A 23,835-nucleotide genomic window follows, 5' to 3' on the forward strand; every position below is an offset into this window, starting at 1 on the left:
GATTTTTCCCTTAGACCAGGTCTGAAGTCCTTGGTGCTTTCTGCACTTCCCCCATTTTGCATAGGAAACCCTTGTTTCCATGTGTATTGGTGATCATTCATCCTTGATATCATCATTGAGTAAGACTTGGAAGGAGCTCTTGTTGGAGGCTTAAGGCTGGAACGAATCCGGGAGGAAGCTTTGCTTGGAGCCTGCTGAAGGTGTTCAGGTGATATCTTTCCGTTATATGTACTTTATTTGCCTTTATATATAAAGAAACACGTCTTTGTTCCCGAAACAATCTTTCTTTATGCTTATGAGATTCTTGTTTTGAATTCTTATGCAAGTGGTTACTTAAAGATTTTTATAACTAACTTTATAGCATAAAGATGGTTTATACATAAGTATCTGTACATGTACTGTTGTGTTCTTTGATTTGTTTGTCTTGCAGGTCAAAGGAAGAAGAAGGGAACTCCAAGAAGGGTTTGGACCCTAAAGGCCTTCTCGAACGTAGGACCTTAGGTACGTACCCCAAACATTAGAATTTGCTTAAAAGTAAAAATGATGGCTGTGTGTGTGTGTTTCTTTGAATAAGAAATTTTCAGTCTGGTAGATTCTTAGCCCAAAGGACTCTAGGGGTACTTTCCCTTCAACCAGCAGGGTTGTCTTTTCTTGCTTGAAGCTCTAGCCATGGGTCACCTACTCTGCCAAGCAGATCTTTAAGGCTCGATGAGACAAAGCGCAAAAGGCCATGAAGTTGAAACTGGTGCACCTGCAGTGGGCAGTTGGATTATCCTTCTACCTCTTGTATTGACATATTACCATGATACAATGTTAAGTGGCATGGTTTAGGCCCTGCATGCTATGTCATGGAGAAGGAGGTGATGCATGTGGCCCTCATGAGAGGGCCCACGTGGAGGTCTTTTTATTTTTATTTTTTTAAGCACTTTAAGTAAAATCACGCAGTTGCTCCCTGTCGTTGGCATTTCAACTGTCCCTCGTGCAGCCGCTGGAAGGCTCGGTTAGGGAAATATATAGGGCCTTTACAGGTTATTTTTCTGGTCTTCAACTTTAGCTAAGGTATACGATTATTCAATTGTAAAGTTGATTTTAAGATCTGGAAGAATATGGATTACTAGTTTTGTACTTATTTTTTCATATACTCACACGCAAATGGGCTTAATAGGTATGTAGGTTACCCATCTTCTACCAATGCATTCACAGTAACTAGGAAAGAAAAGCCAGCTTTATCAGATTCTTCGGGGAATTCAATGGCCATGGATGTGACTATGCAAGAACCTGTGAGCTCGTCTAGTGTTTTCAGTGTTACAGAGCCCTCAGGGAATCTAGGTCCTTCACAGAATTTTAGTACTGATGTCAATAGGATGCCGGATGTTCCACCTTATGGATGGTTCATCTTCCTCACAATTAAATCAATTGTCGTCAGAGTCTTTAGAGTCCAAGAAGGCGATGGCAGCAAAAAAACTCCAAGAACTAGCACTTATTGATCCAAAATGAGCCAAGAGGTATGGTTTTAACTCTCTCCAAGTTCCCTGGTTTTCATTTTGATTCCTGTAGCTGACAGTGTGAAATTAAACTCCACTAACTTTAGAGTCCAAGAAGGCGATGGCAGCAAAAAAAATCCAAGAACTAGCACTTATTGATCCAAAACGAGCCAAGAGGTATGGTTTTAACTCTCTCCAAGTTCCCCAGTTTTCATTTTGATTCCTGTAGCTGACAGTGTGAAATTAAACTCCACTGATTGCATAGCATGATGAAACTCACTTTGAAACCTATCAATGGATTTCAGTTCAGTGATGCCTGCTGGTAGTAAATAGATATTTATTTCCTCTCTGCATTTGTGGGAAAGTAAACTCCACTGATTGCATAGAATGAAACTGACCTTGAAACCTATCAGAGGATTTCAATTCAGTGACCTGCCAATGGTAGATGAACATTTCTTTCTTCAGTCCATTGTTGTTTCCCAATGGGAAATGTTATTGTAGTCATTGAGGTGCCCTTCTGAAATGTTGGGTTACTTGATGTAAAGCAAGTGAACTGTATCTAAAGTTCTTGGATATAATTTTCAATGCAGGATATTGGCGAATCGACAATCAGTTGTACGATCAAAAGAAAGAAAGATGCGTTATATACCAAAGTTAGAACGAAGAGTTCAAACACTGCAAATGGAAGCAACTACTCTTTCAGCTCAGCTTACATTGTTGTAGGTGGGAAAGTGTAGATTGGCATTTTTATCTATTTTTACATATAGCTTTCATAGCTTGGAACCTAATTGCCTTTTATCATCGTTAATAGACTTTTCAAGAAATGTTAAGTAGTATGATTTTGCCTTGTAGAGTCATCCAGGATAAATGATCACTGGCTTCACGGTTCTGTTTAATTTTTTTCTTCTTGTTATATTGTAATGTTTAAATTTTGATATGATTCCTGGCATGGTTAATGTCCTCTGGCATGCCCAATTAACTAGATTTTATTTCACAAGTTTTTGGTAGCAATTTTACTTTAACATGTTTTGATACAAACATGATTTTTTCTTATTTGATTGATGCCCTACCCTACCTGATTGAAGCTTCTCTCATGTCCTACATGGTGAAGAGTCCTCTGCATTTCAACATGGTCCATATTTATTGGATAATGGATTTGCTTTCTGCATGGTTTCTTATTTTTTTGGTCTGTAAGAAGTCCTTAAATTTATTGAGTTTACTGCAGTCTCTCTCTTTCATTATGGTTTTCCTGAACTAGTAATTCAGGAACTAATGCTGAGAGGAAATATACACCTCTAAACAAATGAGATCTAATTTGAGCGTACTTTTTGAGTCCAATCAAAACAGAAAGGGTTTGATTACCTAAACTGTTCACTTTCGGTCTCCAGTTAGTTATTGTTGTATACCCCTCTCCCTGGCATATGAGTTAAGTTGCATCCATTCAGTGGAAGGATGTTTTGGAAACTTTTGGTCTGTTGCCTTTTGTATAAGCGATATGCCATTTGGGCACAGATTGTAAGGGATAAACTATAGTATCAAAAGTCTTTTGTTTGTAATACAACTTCTACATCAGAACTTTAACTAATGATTTTGAATGTTCGAAGTAAACTTCTTCATGAGCTTGCCAATAAAATGTGCTAGTTCACATGTCTAAATTCTGTATATGGGGCTCAGAGAAGGTTACACAAGAAAGAAAGGGTTTTATGCAGATTACTTGTATATTGATCATTCATATAGATAAAAGTTAAAACCATATGTGTTACAACTTACATGTAATGTGTTGTTTCTACAGAGCTATGATCCTACATCCTTGTGATACTACTGTTAATGATATCTCTATATTGCTTGTAACTATTATTATTTTGCATATTGCCTGGAACTATTACTATTTTGCATATAGTTTTCAGTCTTGCATTGATTTGGGTTTCTAATTTGGGAATGTAAAGGTAGCTTAGGTAAAATAACATGTTGTTTTAATTTGAGACAACATTGTGAGTTGTGATAGTATGGTTGCTTCGGAGTTTCATTGACTGTCTTCTATTTTGTTATCCATGATCTGTTGCATGCTCAATGTAGCTGTAACTTGCATGCTACAACCAGCTAACAACGTAATATCAACCAATGTAGCTGTAACTTGCATGCTACAACCAACTAACAACATAATATCAACCAGGCCAGTAAAATGGTTTTGTTGTCAATCTATAATTATTGTTGCTCAATGTTCCACCATCTCTCTACATTTGTGGTAAATGATTTATAGCTTGCATTTAATGGTTTCATGTATGTATTGGGGAGCTTGAATTAATGTTTATGTTCCTTGATTAAATTCCTCTTATTCTTGGTTGAGGACTATTTGATGGAGTATCTTTCTGGTTGAGGACTATTTGATGGAGTATCTTTCATATCTAATGCATTTTTTTCACTTCTGTTCTTATGACTCTTGTGAGGGAATAATCATGTATACTATGTAATTAGTCAACAAGATTGTGGAGAGCTCTCCTCAAGTCAATCCTGACCCTACAATTTTCTTCACTGGAAACAAACCAATATAAATAAGTATGATTGCTTGCAATGATGAAGGTAGAAATGAAACCATTTTATTTTTACAACCTGAGTATTGATATGAATGTATAAAAAAAAATTGTCTTCTCAAGTAAAAGGAGTCCGTGGAATGATCTTCCAAGAATGATTTACTTGCTGACTGAATATTGTAGAAAGGCAAATGGCTTGAATCATCTTCACTTGTTGTGTACAGCTATGGAAAGAATCAATTGTTGTGTATGGCTTCAATAATCAGAAGATTTGTTGTTCTTCATATTTAGAATTAGAAACTTACCTACTGCATTAGCTATTTTATGACAGTTGTTGATCTAAAATGTGGAAGGAAATGGATGGAGATAATTTCATAGTTGGTGGCATTCCTCAATTGATAATGGAGGAATGAAATTCTGGGCAGAATAATAAAGTAAATGTAGTGTAGAGAAGAGCTTCCAGTTACTCACATGCACATTTTTTACAGAACATTACACAGCAGTAAAATCAAATACACCATAATCACAAAGATTTTACCTGGGAAACCCAAATGGGAAAACCAAAATTTGGATAGTTGTTATCTATTTCGGTAAATTTTGGTTACAATCCAGCTAATGGCTCTCCATGGATACTCCCGCCTTTGACTAAAAGACCCTTTGAGAGTCAAGCTACAAGGAGATATATGATTAGTGGGGGATAGTGGGAAGGCCAAGAGATTGACCTTTCAGCATCCACTCCTCTCTCTCTCTCTCTCTTATTCTACTATTTTCATTTTTCTATTTTATTTATTTTGTTTTTATTTTGTCTCATTAGTCTCTAAAACTTGCATTTTTCTTGATGTTTTTCCTACCCTCATTAATTGCCAAATTACACTTAACTACTAAGTCTTATAACCATTGTTGTTCAGATCCATTTTTGATCAAACATCCCCACCAAGAGGTTTTTTGGTCTTCAAAAGTTAGGACGATGAATGTAGATCAATGTGCCTTTTGTTTGCTTCTTTGGAGCATGGCTCTAACTTTGGCTCTTAGCTTAAGCTTGAGCTTGAGCTCTGATTTTGGCTGTAGATGGCACTCTGGCTCTAACTGGAGCTTGTGCTCTAGCTTTGGCTGATGCTTATGCTTCAGCTCTAGCTCTGACTTTGTTTTTGGAGGACCAACCTGGATCAATATTCCTTCTGTTTTCTTCTTTGGAACATGGCTCTAACTTTGTCTCCAGCTTGGGCTCAAGCTTGTGCTCTGGCTTTCGTTCAAGCTCTAGCATTGGCTTTAGCTCTGGCTCTATCTATCATCTTGTAAACACGAAGTATAATAACCATATATATAAGCCATGTTGTATCTGCATTTTTCTTGTTGTGATAGTTCGTGTAGCTCTTTGTGTTCTGGTAAAGATCTCATATCTCATATCGGTTGGCTCTTATTTGGGTAAGACTCCTCATCCTCCAACTAACTCCTCATCAATTTCCCATGCTACTTGACATGTCCAATGGCTCCTCAAATCAACAGGTAGGCAGCCAATGGCTATATGAATCGCCATAAGCCTAGAACTAAGCCTCAGAAAAGGGCTAGATAGAGCCATTTAGCAAGGGAAGGTTGATAGAGCTATAAGCTACTTGATTCCTTAGAATTCAGCAATGAGTATAGTTCAGTTACATTACTCTTGTTCCAGGGGAACTGTTAGCACGCCCACCAAGGCTTTGTACCTATAGGAAATGGCTGTACTCAAACCATCCAATTCATAGGCAATGTGAGCAACGTTATAGCTATGATCACTAGCTTCACGGTTCTGTTTAAATTTTTTTCTTCTTGTTATATTGTAATGTTTAAATTTTGATATGATTCCTGGCATGGTTAATGTCCTCTGGCATGCCCAATTAACTAGATTTTATTTCACAAGTTTTTGGTAGCAGTTTTACTTTAACATGTTTTGATACAAACATGATTTTTTCTTATTTGATTGATGCCCTACCCTACCTGATTGAAGCTTCTCTCATGTCCTACATGGTGAAGAGTCCTTTGCATTTCAACATGGTCCATATTTATTGGATAATGGATTTTCTTTCTGCATGGTTTCTTATTTTTTTGGTCTGTAAGAAGTCCTTAAATTTACAGAGGAGCATTTTTGCATCTTCCGCTGCCCCACCTATTATGAGATCTGTGGGCAGTTCCATTGATCTAATTTGAGCGTACTTTTTGAGTCCAATCAAAATAGAAAGGGTTTGATTACCTAAACTGTTCACTTTCGGTCTCCAGTTAGTTATTGGTGTATACCCCTCTCCCTGGCATATGAGTTAAGTTGCATCCATTCAATGGAAGGATGTTTTGGAAACTTTTGGTCTGCTGCCTTTTGTATAAGCGATATGCCATTTGGGCACAGATTGTAAGGGATAAACTATATTATCAAAAGTCTTTTGTTTGTAATACAACTTCTACATCAGAACTTTAACTAATGATTTTGAATGTTCGAAGTAAACTTCTTCATGAGCTTGCCAATAAAATGTGCTAGTTCACATGTCTAAATTCTATATATGGGGCTCAGAGAAGGTTACACAAGAAAGAAAGGGTTTTATGCAGATTACTTGTATATTGATCATTCATACACTTAACTACTGAGTCTTATAACCATTTCTGTTCAGGTCCATTTTTTATCAAACATCCCCACCAAGAGGTTTTTTGGTCTTCAAAAGTTAGGGCAATGAATGTAGATCAATGTGCCTTTTGTTTTCTTCTTTGGAGCATGGCTCTAACTTTGGCTCTTGGCTTAAGCTTGGGCTTGAGCTCTGATTTTAGCTATAGCTAGCGCTCTGGCTCTAATTGGAGCTTGTGCTCTAGCTTTAGCTGATGCTTATGCTTCAGCTCTAGCTCTGACATTGTTTTTGGAGGACCAAACTAGATCAATATTCCTTCTGTTTTCTTCTTTGGAACATGGCTCTAACTTTGTCTCCAGCTTGGGCTCAAGCTTGTGCTCTGGCATTGGTTCAAGCTCTAGCATTGGCTTTAGCTCTCGCTCTATCTATATCATCTTGTAAACACGAAGTATAATAACCATATATATAAGCCATGTTGTATCTGCATTTTTCTTGTTGCGATAGTTCATGTAGCTCTTTCTGTTCTAGTAAAGATCTCATATCTCGTATCGGTTGTCTCTTATTTGAGTAAGACTCCTCATCCTCCAACTAACTCCTCATCAATTTCCAATGCTACTTGACATGTCCAATGGCTCCTCAAATCAACAAGCAGGCAACCGGCGGCTATATGAATCACCATAAGCCTATAACTAAGCCTCAGAAAAGGGCTGGATAGAGCCATTTAGCACTGTTAGCATGCCTACCAGGGCTTTGTACCTATAGGAAACAATTGTACTCAAACCGTTCAATTCATAGGCAATGTGAGAAACGTTATAGCTACTATCCTGACTCCTGTAGAAACCCCCCTTGGCTACAGCAATCCTCAATCATGTGTAGATTCCCAATTACTCTAAAATCAAACTTGAAATAAAAACACCATACAAGATAAATGCATCTTCTGATTTAAGTTCTCTTTTAATGGGAATTCATTTAACTCATTTTCACTTTTCTTGATCTCTTATGCTTTAGTTTAGCCTTCATTCAATATAGCAGTCTTAACATTGCGAAATTCTTTCCTATTACTTCCCAGTTACTCTAAAATCAAACTTGAAATAAAAACACCATACAAGATAAATGCATCTTCTGATTTAAGCTCTCTTTTAATGGGAATTCATTTAACTCATTTGCATTTTTCTTGATTTCTTATGTTGTAGTTTAGCCTTCATTCAATATAGCAGTCTTAACATTGCGAAATTCTTTCCTATTACTTCCCAGTTACTCTAAATTCAAAACCAGCCTTTAGTCCCCATATACTTGCAAATGAGATAAGCTACTATCGAGAGCACATGAGGTTTTCCTTTGAAAAACTTGATATCCTTTATGTCAGTTGTTGGCAATATCTAAACACATTTGGTCCAAACTTGTAATTGTGCTAGAATAAGACTGAAAACTACTTCTGGTCCATCGAAGGGTTCAACCAATGCTTTGCCTGGAACAACCTGTTTGATAAAGCATCCGCTGTCACATTGTTCTTCTTGTACACATATGTGATGAAACATATTCAAAGGCACTTGCAATTTCAGATACAGGCTACAACTCCATCCCTGCATTCTTCAACCAATGCTTTGCCTGCAGCAACTAGATTGAGAAAGCATCTACTGTCACATTGTGCTTCTTGTACACATGCGTGATGAAATAGATTCGAAGGCCTTAATTGATATTAAGCAACTGATCAATAACATTCATCCAGCTTTTAACCAGCCTTTAGTCCCCATATACTTGCAAATGAGATAAGCTACTATCGAGAGCACATTTGAGGAGTCTAAGATTCATGAATTCATGAGTCCGACTCCTAATCCTACTTCATTTGAAAAAAGTGTTTAAATACAGAACTATTATAGTTCATACTATCATAGGGCCCTGGCATGCCCCATTAGAACAAACCCATGCCTTCTCTTTATATATGACAGGACTCCCCTATCTATATATGGCGACCAAACTAGAGGTGCAAAGGAAAGCTACTGATTTTTTGACTGGATTTGGAACTTCTCAATCTCGATATGTTGTTTTGACTGCCTTACCTTAGCTATAATAAAGCAATACATAAGGAAGAATATACCAAGATATTATTTGAATGGGTAACTATAGAAAAGAGATAATGTGTAGGCAGATCTACATTCAAAACCCAACTACTAGGGAAATGGAAACTGCTTAAACTCCAACCAAAACAGAAAAACTATGGGCACTAGATCCCTAGCACAAAAGTTTGGAAATAAGAACAACCTACAGAAATTCAAAACGGTGGATGAGCCCTTCTAATCCTGCATAAAACAGAGCCCTGGAAACAAGGAGATCAAGAATATTTGTAGCACACCCAGTCACATATCTTTGTATTAATAGGAAAGAAAGGGGACCTTACCTGATGCAATGGACTTGAATAAGAAACTGTAGGGACAGACAGAGATCGACACACATCATTGCACTCTGGGGATTTTCCAAATTGGTGATAGCCAACAACAATAGTGAATAGGGGTCCCATTGACTGTCTTCTATTTTGTTATCCATGATCTGTTGCATGCTCAATGTAGTTGTAACTTGCATGCTACAACCAGCTAACAACATAATATCAACCAAGCCAGTAAAATGGTTTTGTTGTCAATCTATAATTATTGTTGCTCAATGTTCCACCATCTCTCTACATTTGTGGTAAACGATTTATAGCTTGCATTTGTATTAATAGGAAAGAAAGGGGACCTTACCTGATGCAATGGACTTGAATAAGAAACTGTAGGGACAGACAGAGATTGACACACATCATTGCACTCTGGGGATTTTCCAAATTGGTGATAGCCAACAACAATAGTGAACAGGGGTCCCATTGACTATCTTCTATTTTGTTATCCATGATCTGTTGCATGCTCAATGTAGCTGTAACTTGCATGCTACAACCAGCTAACAACGTAATATCAACCAGGCCAGTAAAATGGTTTTGCTGTCAATCTATAATTATTGTTTCTCAATGTTCCACCATCTCTCTACATTTGTGGTAAACGATTTATAGCTTGCATTTAATGGTTTCATGTATGTATTGGGGAGCTTGAATTAATGTTTATATTCCTTGATTGAATTCCTCTTATTCTTGGTTGAGGACTATTTGATGGAGTATCTTTCATATCTAATGCATTTTTTGCACTTCCGTTCTCATGACTCCTGTGAGGGAATAATCATGTATACTATGTAATTAGTCAACAAGATTGTGGAGAGCTCTCCTCAAGTCAATCCTGACCCTACAATTTTCTTCACTGGAAACAAACCAATATAAATAAGTATGATTGCTTGCAATGATAAAGGTAGAAATGCAACCATTTTATTTTTACAACCTGAGCATTGATATGAATGTATAAAAAAAATTGTCTTCTCAAGTAAAATGAGTGCGTGGAATGAAGCTTCCAAGAATGATTTACTTGCTGACTGAATATTGTAGAAAGGAAAATGGCTTGAATCATCTTCACTTGTTGTGTACAACTGTGGAAAGAATCAATTGTTGTGTATGGCTTCAATAATCAGAAGATAAACCAAAATTTGGATAGTTGTTATCTATTTCAGTAAATTTTGGTTACAATCCAGCTAATGGCTCTCCATGGATACTCCCGCCTTTTACTAAAAGACCCTTTGAGAGTCAAGCTACAAGGAGATATACGATCAATGGTTGCTAGTGGATTGTTCTTGATGTTTTTCCTACCCTCATTAATTGCCAAATTACACTTACACTTAACTACTGAGTCTTATAACCATTGTTGTTCAGATCCATTTTTTATCAAACATCCCCACCAAGTGGTTTTTTGGTATTCAAAAGTTAGGACGATGAACATAGTTCAATGTGCCTTTTGTTTGCTTCTTTGCAGCATGGCTCTAGCTTTTCCTCTTGGCTTAAGCTTGAGCTTGAGCTCCAATTTTGGCTATAGCTAGCGCTCTGGCTCTAACTGGAGCTCGTGCTCTAGCTTTGGCTAATGCTTATGCGTCAAATCTAGCTCTAACTTTGTTTTTGGAGGACCAACCTGGATCAATATTCCTTCTGTTTTCTTCTTTGGAACATGGCTCTAACTTTGTCTCCAGCTTGGGCTCAAGCTTGTGCTCTGGCTTTGATTCAAGCTCTAGCATTGGCTTTAGCTCTGGCTCTATCTATCATCTTGTAAACACGAAGTATAATAACCATATATATAAGTGATCTCATATCTCGTATCGGTTGGCTCTTATTTGGGTAAGACTCGTCATCCTCCAACTAACTCCTCATCAATTTCCCATGCTACACGCCTACCAGGGCTTTGTACCTATAGGAAATGGTTGTACTCAAACCATCCAATTCATAGGCAATGTGAGCAACGTTATAGCTACTATCCTGACTCCTGTAGAAACCCCCCTTGGCTACAGTAGTCCTGATTCATGTGCATTTTTCTTGATCTCTTATGTTGTAGTTTAGCCTTCATTCAATATAGCAGTCTTAACATTGCGAAATTCACTTTTCTTGATCTCTTAATTGTTGCAGAAACCACAAATTACAACAGTTTTGTTTGTTTCCTAATACTTGACTCATGGTGCATCTGCAGAATGCCTTCTTACTAATGCGCCAACGATAGATGCTTCAATGCGGGGAAAGATTCTTGTTGTGTACCCTAACTATGTTGGAGACGTCAAACATGGTGATCAATGCCATAGCATGATGGGACTATTACAAGTACTCTTGAGGTTGTTTTTGGGAACCAATAGTGCATGCATGGACTTTTTAGCGATAAAAAAGGTGTCTTTTAACCCCTATTTACCCTACATTAATTATCAATCCAGGTACGATTTTTTATCTCAAGAGTGTACTCAGTCTGAGGCGGTCACTTGTTCAAGAGTAATGCTTGCAGTATAGTGCTTTGCAAAAGTAAATGAATGCTGGAAACAAACTCTAATTGTAATGGCAAGAAAATTAAATTCTTTGTAACTAAATCATTCATTCAAGAAACTACAACAATCATCAGTCAAGGATGCAGTAATGATAACTCTTTCCCCTGTAAACTGATGTAAATGAAAATCAATCACAGACAAGACCTTCAATCTGAGAACTTAGACAACAATAGTCAATGTTCGTTACAATTGTAGATCTTCCTATCCACACCAAAGCAAATACTGGAAATAACAATTCAATTAACAGAAAAGGAACAACAACTAATTCTATTGAAAAGATCGAACAACAAAGCTTAATCTATAGAAATGAATTGAGCAGCAATCTTAACCGAAAGGAATTGAATAACAATCTCTAACTAAAGGAATTGAACAACAATCTAAGAAAGGAACAGAAAACCTAATTAAGTGTAATCACACAGCAAATATGGAGTAGTTGAATCAGAAATCTTATTCTATCATAATGGACATTAACCACAGTTATAAAGGAACGACAATTGCAGTTATAATGGAGCAGTAACCAAATGAACAACAATCACAATTGTAAGTGAACCGTAGCTAAATGAACAACAATCACAACTGTAAATGAACAACAATATCAATCTATAAATGAACAACAGAATCCGAATTAGACAGTGCAATATTATTTCAGAATGAATAGCATAACATTTTCGGTTGTAAATAACAATCTTGCTATCCAAATACGATTTCGATATAACAGAGAAATTCAGAGAAACGTTCAGGAACAGAAGATTACTGAATAAAACGAATTAAGGAAATGCAAAGGAAATCAAACCACACACGACTGTAATCGTAAAATAATGATACAAGAAGCAAGTGATCCACTAGGGTTGGGCCCTTAGCCACCAGGGAAGCACTATTGCGTTTACTCCAGGATCAGATAATGGAACAGCAACTGAATTATATATTAATCATAAATGGCAGAGTTACAGCTATCGCTCTTCAAAGAGAGTCGATGATAAAAGTTAAGATTACAACTGTAAGTTCTACAAATTGACAATAATATTGGCCCCTTGAGCTAGCAGCGTTGTCCCTTTTTATAATGGCTAGGCGGAAGTATCAAGAGTACCGATAAGCCTTGAAGCAGCGATCGCTCAAGATTAAAGGATCTCGAGGGATTCGCTATATCTTTGATCTTCAATTATTGTTTTGTCTTCTTGCGCTGATACCACGTTTCCTCTTCATTTTCCTGGATCATGCGCTCCGATCTTGATCTACTCGTCTGGATACGGCTTCCTGTCAAAGGGCCAGCAGTTGCTTCTACTTTGTCTTTTCCTTCCGAATAGCGATTTTCTATTTCCTTCACTTTTAGCATAGAAAAAGACAATAATTAGTCATTTCATATCAATTACAAATCTCCTTAATTCTATCATAATTCTTTAACATATTACCATCTTAGAATGTAAAGAAGTTATGATTTAAAAGAAAAGATAAAGAAATAAATGGTAAATACATACCTTTTTCAATACTCAACATGGACATTATGTCCACGGATGTGTTTTCTTGGAACTCCCCCTCATGGCAGGGACTTGCTGCGATGCAGCCCGTCTTGTTTAGTTATGAAATTAATATGTTTTAATACTACATAGTATAAGAAAATCAACTTATTTGTGTTAACCAACTCATGTTTAATGGAAACGAGATGAGAGGGTTAATGTGTAAATATTTTTGCTAATTTTAAAATAAAATATTTATTAAAAAGAAAATCAATATTATTGGGTTGTGTTATGTTCCTTCCATGATTAACCTATGTAATGAAACGGCGGGTTAGAAGTGGGTCGACCCCCCCTTCGTTGCACCGATTGCACAACGGGGGGGTCACAGGGAGGGCGGCAGCCCCCCCTATCAGGGGGGTTTGAGGGGGGTGGGTAGCCCCCCTCTATGGGGTCCAGGGCAACGCCCCGGGAAATTTTTTTTGGACCCTATATTAAGTTGGGCGAACCTACCTATGGTTTTCAGTCCATGGTTTTGGACGCAATGGTTTTCGGTCCATGATACTGGATGCTTCGGCATGTATAAATATGTATTGTAACATTGAAAGGAACATAATGAAAAGTCAAGCTGGTAGTCATGGTTTTGGGATCCAGTGGGAAAATCTTTGTGTATATGTGTTTTATGTGTTATTCTCTCGCATTGTTTATTTTTCTGTGTTTTAAAATTCGTATGCAGGTAATTTCTGTACGGGGTTAAGACCTACATTTGGTACCAGAGCTGTTTTGGCTTCAAGGGGATGCCTTTGTTGCTGAGGGGTTTCGCTCGGGCCTGTGGTAGACACTATTCAGTGGGAGATCTGTGAGATCGATTCTGGTGGTGAAAGAAGATGGCGAGCAATGGAAAGATAGAGATCGAGAAATTTAATGGTCAGAGTTTTGAGTTGTGGAAACTCAAGATGGAGGATCTGTTGGTGGATAAAGATCAGTGGATCGTGGTAGATCCGGGACTAAACCAACGGGAGTGTCCGATGAAGAATGGAAGAAGTTGGATTGGAAGGCAAAGAGCACAATACGATTGTGTGTCTCAAATTCAGTATTGTTGAATGTATTAGGGGAAGCTACGGTGAAGGCTTTGTGGGACAAGTTAGGGACTTTGTACCATTCTAAGTCTCTGGTGAATAAATTGTTCCTGCGGAAAACGTTATATAACCTGAGGATGAAAGATGGAGACTCGGTGACAGAGCATCTGCATGCATTTAATATTGTGGTAAGTCAATTTGCATCTGTTGATATTAAAATTTGAGATGAAGATAAGTGCATCAGTTTATTGTGTTCTCTACCAGATTCGTGGGATAGTCTGGTTATTGCAATAGGTAGCAATGCAACTACCTTGCAGTTTGATGAAATAGTCTCATCCTTGCTGACGGAGGAGATGAGATAGAAAAATATGGAGAGCCAGAATGGTGATTCCTTGTCTGTACGAGGACGGTCCCAGAACAGAAACAAAAATAAGTCATCGAGTGGGAGATCTAAATCTAGAGGGAGAACTAAATCTCTAGGAAAACCTGTAAAGGTGGTGTGCTGGAAATGCGGAAAGGAAGGGCACTACAAAAGGGATTGTAAATATAAAGCTCCTAATAAAGGAAAGGGATCTGATGATGCTCCTTCTGCAAAGGTGAAAACCATCTTGGATGAAGGTGGGGATGTGTACTTGGCTTCTTCAAGTACACATGTAGATCATGAGGCATGGTTGATTGACTCAGGTGCATCCTTTCACTTCACTCCCAATAAAGAGTGGTTCTGTGAGTATGAGAAATACGATGGTGGTGATGTCTTCTTAGGGGATGATAGGAAGGCTAGAATCATTGGTTGCGGAAAAGTAAAGTTGAAGTTGCAATGTGGAAGGGTTAGAACACTTCCGGGTGTTCTACGTATTCCTACATTGGCAAGAAATCTGATTTCTGTAAGCAAGTTGGATGATGCAGGTGTAAAAACAGTGTTCGAGAAGGATACTTGCAAGATGGTTCGGAGAGCACTAGTATTAATGTGGGGTGTTCGGATTGGAACTCTGTACAAGCTGCAAGGTAGCATGGTTGTTGATGGGTGCAACAGTTCTGTGGTTCTTGAAAGTGGAGTAGAAAATCTAGTGGTCTCTGGAGAGAAGACCATGTTGTGGCATCAAAGGCTTGGACATATTGGAGAGAAGGGCCTTCAAATACTTCATGGTAAAGGTATGGTAGAAGGTATGAGTAATAGCTATCTGGATTTTGATTTCTGTGAAAATTGTGTATATGGGAAGCAGAATTGGGTGAGTTTCCCCTCTGGTGGTAAGAGGGTGAAACAGATATTAGAGCTTGTGCACAGTGACGTGTTTGGACCTGTGAAGGTTCCATCATTGGGTAAGCCTGTGTACTATGTATCATTTATAGATGACTTCTCAAGGAATACATGGATATATTTCCTTAAGAAGAAATCTGAAGTCTTTGACAGGTTTAAAGAATTCAAGGCTCTGGTGGAAAACCAGACAGAGAAGAAGATAAAGGTGCTAAGGACAGATAATGGTGGAGAGTTTTGCAGTAAGGAATTTGAAGAATTCTGTAAGAAGTGTGGTGTAGCATGGCAGAAGACTACTCCATATACACCTCGGTAAAATGGAGTTGCAGAAAGAATAAACAAGACGTTGATGGAAAGGGCAAGAAGCATGCTTAGTGGTGCCGAGTTAGGACAGGAATTCTGGGTAGAGGTGGTGGAGACAGCATATTACCTGGTCAACAGTTCACCTTCATCAGCGTTGGAGGATAAAACTCCACAAGAGGTATGGACTAGTAAGAAACCCTCTCTTTCACATCTGAGGGTCTTTGGATGTGATGTATATGTACATGTTCCAAAGGAGAAACGAACCAAGTTAGATAGTAAATCTAAAAAGTGCATCTTTATTGGGTATAAAGATGGTTTAAAGGGTTATAAGCTTTGGAAGCTCGTAACAAGGAAGGTTGTGTACAGTCGAGATGTGGTGTTTAGAGAGGTGAAAGATGTTATTAAACATGAAGTCCAACCAAAGGAACTTGAGAAGATAGAGTTTGAGCTAAAGGAGGAAGAATCAGACTCTACAGCAGAGGAGGAATCAGAAGATGAAGAGCCACAAAATCCGAGTGTGAGAAGATCAGTTCAAGAAAGAAGGAAGTCAGAAAGGTATAGTCCATCTGCTTTCTGTTCAAATTTTGATTTATCTATTATTGATGATGATCCCAGAACTATGAAGGAAGCAGTAGATTTAGAGGATGGAAAACTCTGGAAAGAGGCCATGGTTGATGAAATGGCATCTTTGCACAAAAATGAGGCTTGGGATCTGGTGGAGTTGTCGGCTAGAAGGAAACCCATTGGTAGCAAGCGGGTGTTCAAGAAGAAGACAAATGCAGAAGGAAAGGTGGAGAAATACAAAGCTCGGTTGGTAGCAAAAGGTTATTCCCAGGTGCCAGGAATTGATTTTGGTGATATTTTTTCTCCTGTTGCCAAGGTAGCTTCTATTAGATTACTTTTATCTGTTGCTGCTGCTTTTGATTTTGAGGTAGAACAGATGGATGTGAAGACATCATATCTTCATGGGGATCTGGAAGAGGAGATCTACATGAAGCAACCTGAAGGTCTTTCGGTGAAGGGTAAGAAAGAACTGGTATGCAAGTTAAAGAAGTCTTTGTATGGGTTAAAACAATCACCAAGGATGTGGTATCAGAAATTTGATACATTTATACGGGGACTTGGCTTCACTAAAAGCAAAGCAGATCACTGTGTGTATTTTAAATTAATTGGTGACCATGTTATTTATCTTGTCTTGTATGTGGATGATATGTTGCTGGTTGGAAATGACAAAGAAATTATCCAGGATTTGAAGACCCAATTGTCCTCCAAATTCCACATGAAAGATCTTGGTGCTACAAACTATATTTTGGGCATGGAAATTAAAAGAGATCGGGCAAAGAGGAATATTTGGTTAAACCAGAGGAAGTATGTCGAGACAATACTGCAGAGGTTTAATATGCAGGATAGTAAACCGCTGGAGGTTCCTATTCCTGTAGGTGTAAAGCTATCTGTTGAACAGTGTCCCAAGACATAAGAAGAGGAAGAGGATATGTCTCGTGTTCCATATACAAGTGCAGTCGGTAGCCTGATGTATGCAATGGTCCGTACTAGACCAGACATTGCACATGTAGTGGGAGTATTGAGCAGGTTTATTTCAAAACCAAGGAAGGAGCATTGGACAGCAGTGAAGTGGGTTTTTCAGGTATTTGCATGGCACTAGTGATTATGCTTTGTGCTACCAAGGAAGACCAGGATTAGACAAAGTTTTGGATATCCATGGCTTTGTTGATGCAGACTGAGCTAGAGATTTGGATCTAAGAAGATCTACAAGTGGGTATGTGTTTAACCTATTTGGAGGAGCAGTTAGTTGGATGAGTAAGAAACAATCTGTAGTGGAACTATCAACTACAAAGGCAGAATACATGGCAGCCACGCGCAAGCAAGGAAGCAGTTTGGTTGCAGAGATTGTGTTCAAGTATTGCGTTAGTACAGGGAGCTATAAGGATAGACTGTGGCAACCAAAGTGCAATTTTCTTGGGAAAGAACCCTGCTTATCATTCAAAGACAAAGAACATTGATGTTTAGTATCACTTTGTGAGGGATATGATAGAAGACAAAAAGGTGTTGCTAGTAAAGGTGGACACTTTGAAAAATACTGCAGATGCATTGACAAAATCTATGAGCTCTGAGAAGTTCTCTTAGTGTAGAGAAACAATGGGCGTTTTAGGGCTGAAAAAATGACTAAGCTCTCCTATGGCTCCCTGTGGAAAGAAAACAACAAGTGGGATAATGTTGGGTTGTGTCATATTCTTTCCACGACTAACCTACGTAGTGAACCGGGGGGTCAGAGGGGGGCCGGAGCCCCCCCTTTGCTGCACCGATTGCGCAGCAAGGGGGTCACAAGGAGGGCGGCAGCCCCCCCTGTCCGGGGGGTTTGAGGGGGCTGGGTAGGGCCCCGATACGGGGTTTGGGGCAACGCCCTGAGAAAAAGAAAATTGGACCCTATATTAGGTTGGGTGAACCTACCTATGGTTTTCGGTCCATGGTTTTGGACGCGATGATTTTCGGTCCATGGTATTGGATGCTTCGGCATGTATAAATATGTATTGTAACATTGAAAGGAACATAATGAAAAATCAAGCTGGTAGTCCCGGCTTTGGGATCCAGTGGGAAAATCTCTGTGTATATGTGTTTTATGTGTTATTCTCTCACATTGTTTATTTTTTTGTGTTTTAGAATTTGTATGCAGGTAATTTCTATACGAGGTTAAAACCTACAAATATGAGCTATAATAAAAAAAGGAAAAATATATGTTTTATATATATCTAATTAGTTGTCTATATAACCTAGTATAATTTCATGTAAAGTAATTAGAAGTAAAAAAGAAATATGTAAGATATTAAAACATATTCTATAGTCTAATGTGAAGGTGGTGTGTAAGTATTTCCGTTCATCTTAAAATAAAAATAAAATATTCTCTAAATAGAAAAGCAAGATCGACTATAATAAAAAAGAAAGAAAATATATTCTATATATATTTACGCCGTAAGGCATTTCCCTTTGAAATGAACCCCCCACAAATGCCTTTGTATCTTAATCGTAGCTGTTAGATGTAATGTTAGACAATTGAAGAGAAACCAGCCGTCTGATTAATTAGGCCGATTTTCTTTCATCGTCCTTTTGTTTCTAAGGTTGACACCTGGCATCCACATTCAGCGGGCATACAGCGGGCAAATTGTTCATCTTCCTCCCAACAAATTTGTTAGCCTGGATGGTTCGGGATTATGATAACAATGCACTAGCAGAGCTCGAGCGTAAGTATCAAAAGTTCTGCTGTTGTTTCTTTCGCTTCAATTATGAATTTCGAATGAAATTTAGCTTTTGCAAATAAAAGATTGGGTGTGTACCTTGATTGCACATTAGTTTCAATTTCTGTTTATTCTCAGCGATTTCCGAGAACTTCCTGCTTTCTTCCACCATATCTATCCGTTTCCTACTCTTCCTCCATATCCATCCGTTTTCTGCTCTTCATGTTCTCTGTTGTTTGACATCTACACAAATTTTCCTCTTTTCGCTTGACATCTGTTTCCCACGTGTATCATTATTCCGGGTTTGTCATCAGCTTGGATTAGTTATGGCCGTAACCACCTTACCCCTAACCGCATTCTCGCCTCATTTGCCTTTTGCGTGCCCGGAGGAGCTCTGCTCAAGACCGACGACATTGATGATTTGTGGCAGCAATCGCCTGTAAGTACTTGAATCATTCTAACATTAACCTGTTGCTCTGTTTTAGTTTTTTGCTACTTGAAATAGAAAAACTTGTTTATAGTGTTTCAAATTCGAGTTCTCTGTAGATTTTTCAAGTAATAGGATCGATTTATTCCATAATGCAGGGTGGATAAGCTCTGGTAAGTCTATGAATCTTCTCAGGAATGTATAGGTTGGGAGGGTATTATCAGATTTACTAAATTCCGAGCTATTTCTAGCCACTTCACACCATGAACACCCGAAAGCATGAAGTAGCTGGGCTTCCTGGAGAAAGCGAAAGGATACAGATGGAGCCTGAGAGTATTTTTGCTCAGGTTGAATTGGAGACAGGGAACCCATACCATTGCGAGATGCCTACAACCATTGCACAAAGATATCACGAATTCATGGCAGATTCTTGCTGCAACCAGCTAGGCGATGGTCCAAACCCTCATATGTAATGAAATTTCTACGGGTTCATCTTCCTCCCGACAAATTTGTTATCCTGGAAGGTTCAGGATTATGGTAACAATGCATTAGCAGAGCTCGAACGTAAGTATCAAAAGTTCTGTTGTTGTTTCTTTCGCTTCAATTATGAATTTCGAATGAAATTTAGCTTTTACAAATAAAGGATTGGGTGTGTACCTTGATTGCACATTAGTTTAATGCTTTAATTCCGTCCATTACTAGCTTTTCAGACTGTTAAACTTGAAACTAGAAATTTCAAACCCTCTAAATATACATGTTTGGTGTTACTGTAAACCTAAATTAGGTTTTACATTTTTTTGGTTGGCCCCAGCGCAATGTTAGAAAGAAGGATTTGAGCTATTGTATGAAGCTATCAACATTATTATGTGAGACTCCGGTAGGCCTGAACCCCTTAAGGGACAGTTTTTATCACTACAACTAGCTACCTCAAACCCTTCTCCATAAGATTTGAATCTGAGACTAGATGGGACTAAACTCCAAATAAACCAACTGATGTACAGCTCATGGGTTTAAATTGGGTTTTCTAGCTTGAATTCAAATTTCTCCCTGTGACCAAAATTGGGATCACAAACCTAGACCAAAATTGAGGATCACAAAGATTTTGAATGACCATGTAAGCAGCTATGGCACAGTTTGCATGATTATGGTATGCTGAAAAATACGACTGATTTCAAAATCTTGAAAGTTAAAATAGAAACATTATTTCATGCACTACCAGTTCTCAACAAAATAAGAGACTTAGTTCAAACCTTGAGACTCACTTTACAGCCCTCTACCACTATGGAAAACAACAAACTGTAGACCCTATAGGCTGCTAATAAGATGGAACACCTGCTGACCTAAGGATACTGATGACCCTTCACTGCACTTCGGGACATTTCACATGATTTTACAACTTTTAACTTTACTTAAATTCTCATAAAATCATGAATTTTTCAAATAGCTCTTTAACTTATATGCATCCATTTAGATTATTATTCTTTTGATATACATATAATTACATTTGGCTTTGGAAAATGAACCTAATTTACATTGTATGCCGTTTTCTTCGTTATATATATATATATATATGAATTTGAGATCTTCGTTTTTACAGATTCGAAAGGTTGTCAAGGAGGTCATGACTGCTTAGGTACAGAAGGTGTGCTTCGAGTAAGCCTGGGCTGCTTTGTATCCAATTTTAAAATTTATATGCCTTACAAGTTGTTTGGCTTTTAAACATGTTGTACCGGATTCTAATTTCTTGTCATGAGCTTTTTAAGTTTGAAGTGGCATCATGTCTTTCACAGAAGGTAAATCCGAATCAGTATCAAGGTCTGAATTTTTATGCAGAACTAACCACCCATTGGTTACAAACCAGATTATTTTTGGGGGCTTTAACATGCATAACCATGGCAACATAACTTACATAAAATCATATCCGCGTATCGATGCCATTTGACTATAAGTGGCACATGCGTCTCGGGCACTTCGTGCGATGTCAAGCACGTTATTTTCCCCAACAGTATTGGACCATAGCGACAGGCCTCTAGAGTCTGAACTGTTTACCTTAACATCACCTCAGATATTTTATTTCGCTATGTTTCTTACAACAATTGGAACTATGAAGTTGCATGAATGTCATGACTCGTGGCATTTAGGATGATGGCCCTTGAAGAGCCTTATGTGGATTGCTCTGATGGTGATCCCCTTTTTATTCCATCTGATTTTATTCAATTCTATGGTGAGTTTACTTAAAATGATTCTCAGAAATCTATTTCAATACTATATCTGGTTCAAATTACCAATTTTTACTCTATTTCTGCTTAAATTAGACAGGTTTCATGACTTTGTGGCAAATTGCAATTAGACATCAAAATTGTCCGAACATGGACTTCATAAAATGACATATCATAAACTTATGTCTTTGTAACTATTGATGCAGGTGATGTTGCTAGATTTGGTGCCAGGTATGCTTCTCTTCTTTCACGTTTTTTGGATACAATGTGCCTTTTAAGTACACAAACAATCTGCTTGGATAAATTAACTTCTGGAGAATCAATTTTACATTTGTTGATTTGTAGAAAACAGTTGATGACAAATCCAAGGGTGGGGGTTGGTGATATTTTCACGTAATGTTTCACTAGTTCAGTGATATCTAACAGATCCCCCGTACAGCAATCACCTACATCATCAAAATGTCTTTTGCAATTTTAACCTAAATACTACGACTAGATAACCTTTGTCTTCCAAAAGAGAATATGTAGATGCTATGCTATTTGTCCATGGTAAATTCAGGATTACATTGGTTACATTTGGGTGGTATGGTTTGATCAATCACTAAATGGTTATTATGGTTTCTATCTTATAGGCTAAAATTAATTGCTTGTTAAGGAATACTAACCAGGGCCAAAATTTGTCTCTTTTTTTGGTAGGATATTTCTCATCATACAACTTTTCAGTGTGATCAATTTCATCACCTAGGGGAATGATTATTGGGTATTGGAGAAAAATGTTGAACGATGGTACAACTCTTTCCCCTCATGTTCAGCGTTTTTTTCTTTTATCTTCGAGGAAGATGGATATGTTAAAAAATTGAAGTTTGAATCCAAAATTTGTTTGGGAGATTTTTTTACCCTCAGTTTCATCCAGCTGAAGCCATCCCTAGATTGGACAAAAAATTCCTTTTACAGAGTGAAAAGAAAAGGAAAATTATTGGATGACGAACTGGTATTAATTATGTTAATGGGTAAAATAACCTATAAGGAAATTCAAAAACATAGAAATAGTCGAGATGCAGATAAGGCATATGGCTATGAATACCTAAATTGAGATTCATATGGCCATTTATCATTTAGTTCCAATATGTAGATTTGGTTTAGAGTTTGCTTTCTTGGATCTTGTCAAAAATCAGGAGATAACAGAATCAAGAACATTTAAGTAGGATTAGAAAAATAAAGCCCTGTCTATCTACAGATATACACACATATTTGCCTCATGACCATATCGACGAATACGAGAAGCATCCTTAGAAAGTGAAGAAAATTTGAGTAATGCAGAAGATGGGCGTTTACTTTGTTACTTGAAATCCCAACTTAAAAATACAGAACTTGCCTTATCTGTTCCACAGCTCGACACAGCTCTATATATTGAATTGACATGCCAATGTACTAAATCTGAATTTTATAACTCATGGAAACATCGATTATAATGCATCCAAAAACATATTCAAATTTCCACCTCCCCTGTTTAAAAGCTATAAATCTAAGAGTTTTTTGTTCTTTAATTGAGATCCATTTTCTCCTTATCATGACATTTATTTTATCGCCCAGTTTTCGTATATGACATAACACTGATGAACAAAGAAAATTTAATTTCACACAGTCGGATCCTAGTGATTACAATGTCAACGATGGCCTATGCTGCTTCCCTGGCTGGAATCATATTGATGTACATTTGGTATGCTCCAAAAGCATCATGCGTCCTGAACATATTTTTCATCACATGGACACTACTTCTTCTTCAAGTAATGACTAGCATCTCCCTACATTCAAAAGTAAGTTCCAATGACATAATTCACATGTAGTTATTAGTAAGTTGGTGATTCCTTATCACAAGTTCGTTTAGTTGAAGAGTTGTATCTGCTCCTCAGTGTAATTCTTAAACGATAAATTGCTAATATAGGAGAATTGTTTTTCTTTGCAAAATGCAGGTTAATGCAGGCCTTATGACATCAGGACTTATGGGGCTTTATGTTGTATTCCTTTGTTGGTCTGCTGTCAGGAGGTAACCACATTATATAATAGTCTTTTTCTATTTATATTTTTATCAACGTCAGCCACTTTCAGAGCCACTATAATTGAACTATTTTATCTGGTATATTCTAAAATACTTATATCACCCATTGGACCACAGATACCCCCATATGTTAACCACTCTAGCCTCTGGGTATGAGGAAGATTTTATATTACTAGGTAGTTCAGTTTCCATAGGCTAATTACTCTAGGTATGAAGCTTATATCACATGAAGTAGTTAAGTGGACCAGTTTGCTGCTTC

This window comes from Pinus tabuliformis, chromosome 9 (genome assembly GCF_031772625.1).
Source record: "Pinus tabuliformis cultivar Carrire ecotype Pingquan chromosome 9, CPIR1, whole genome shotgun sequence".
Lineage (NCBI taxonomy): Eukaryota > Viridiplantae > Streptophyta > Pinopsida > Pinales > Pinaceae > Pinus > Pinus tabuliformis.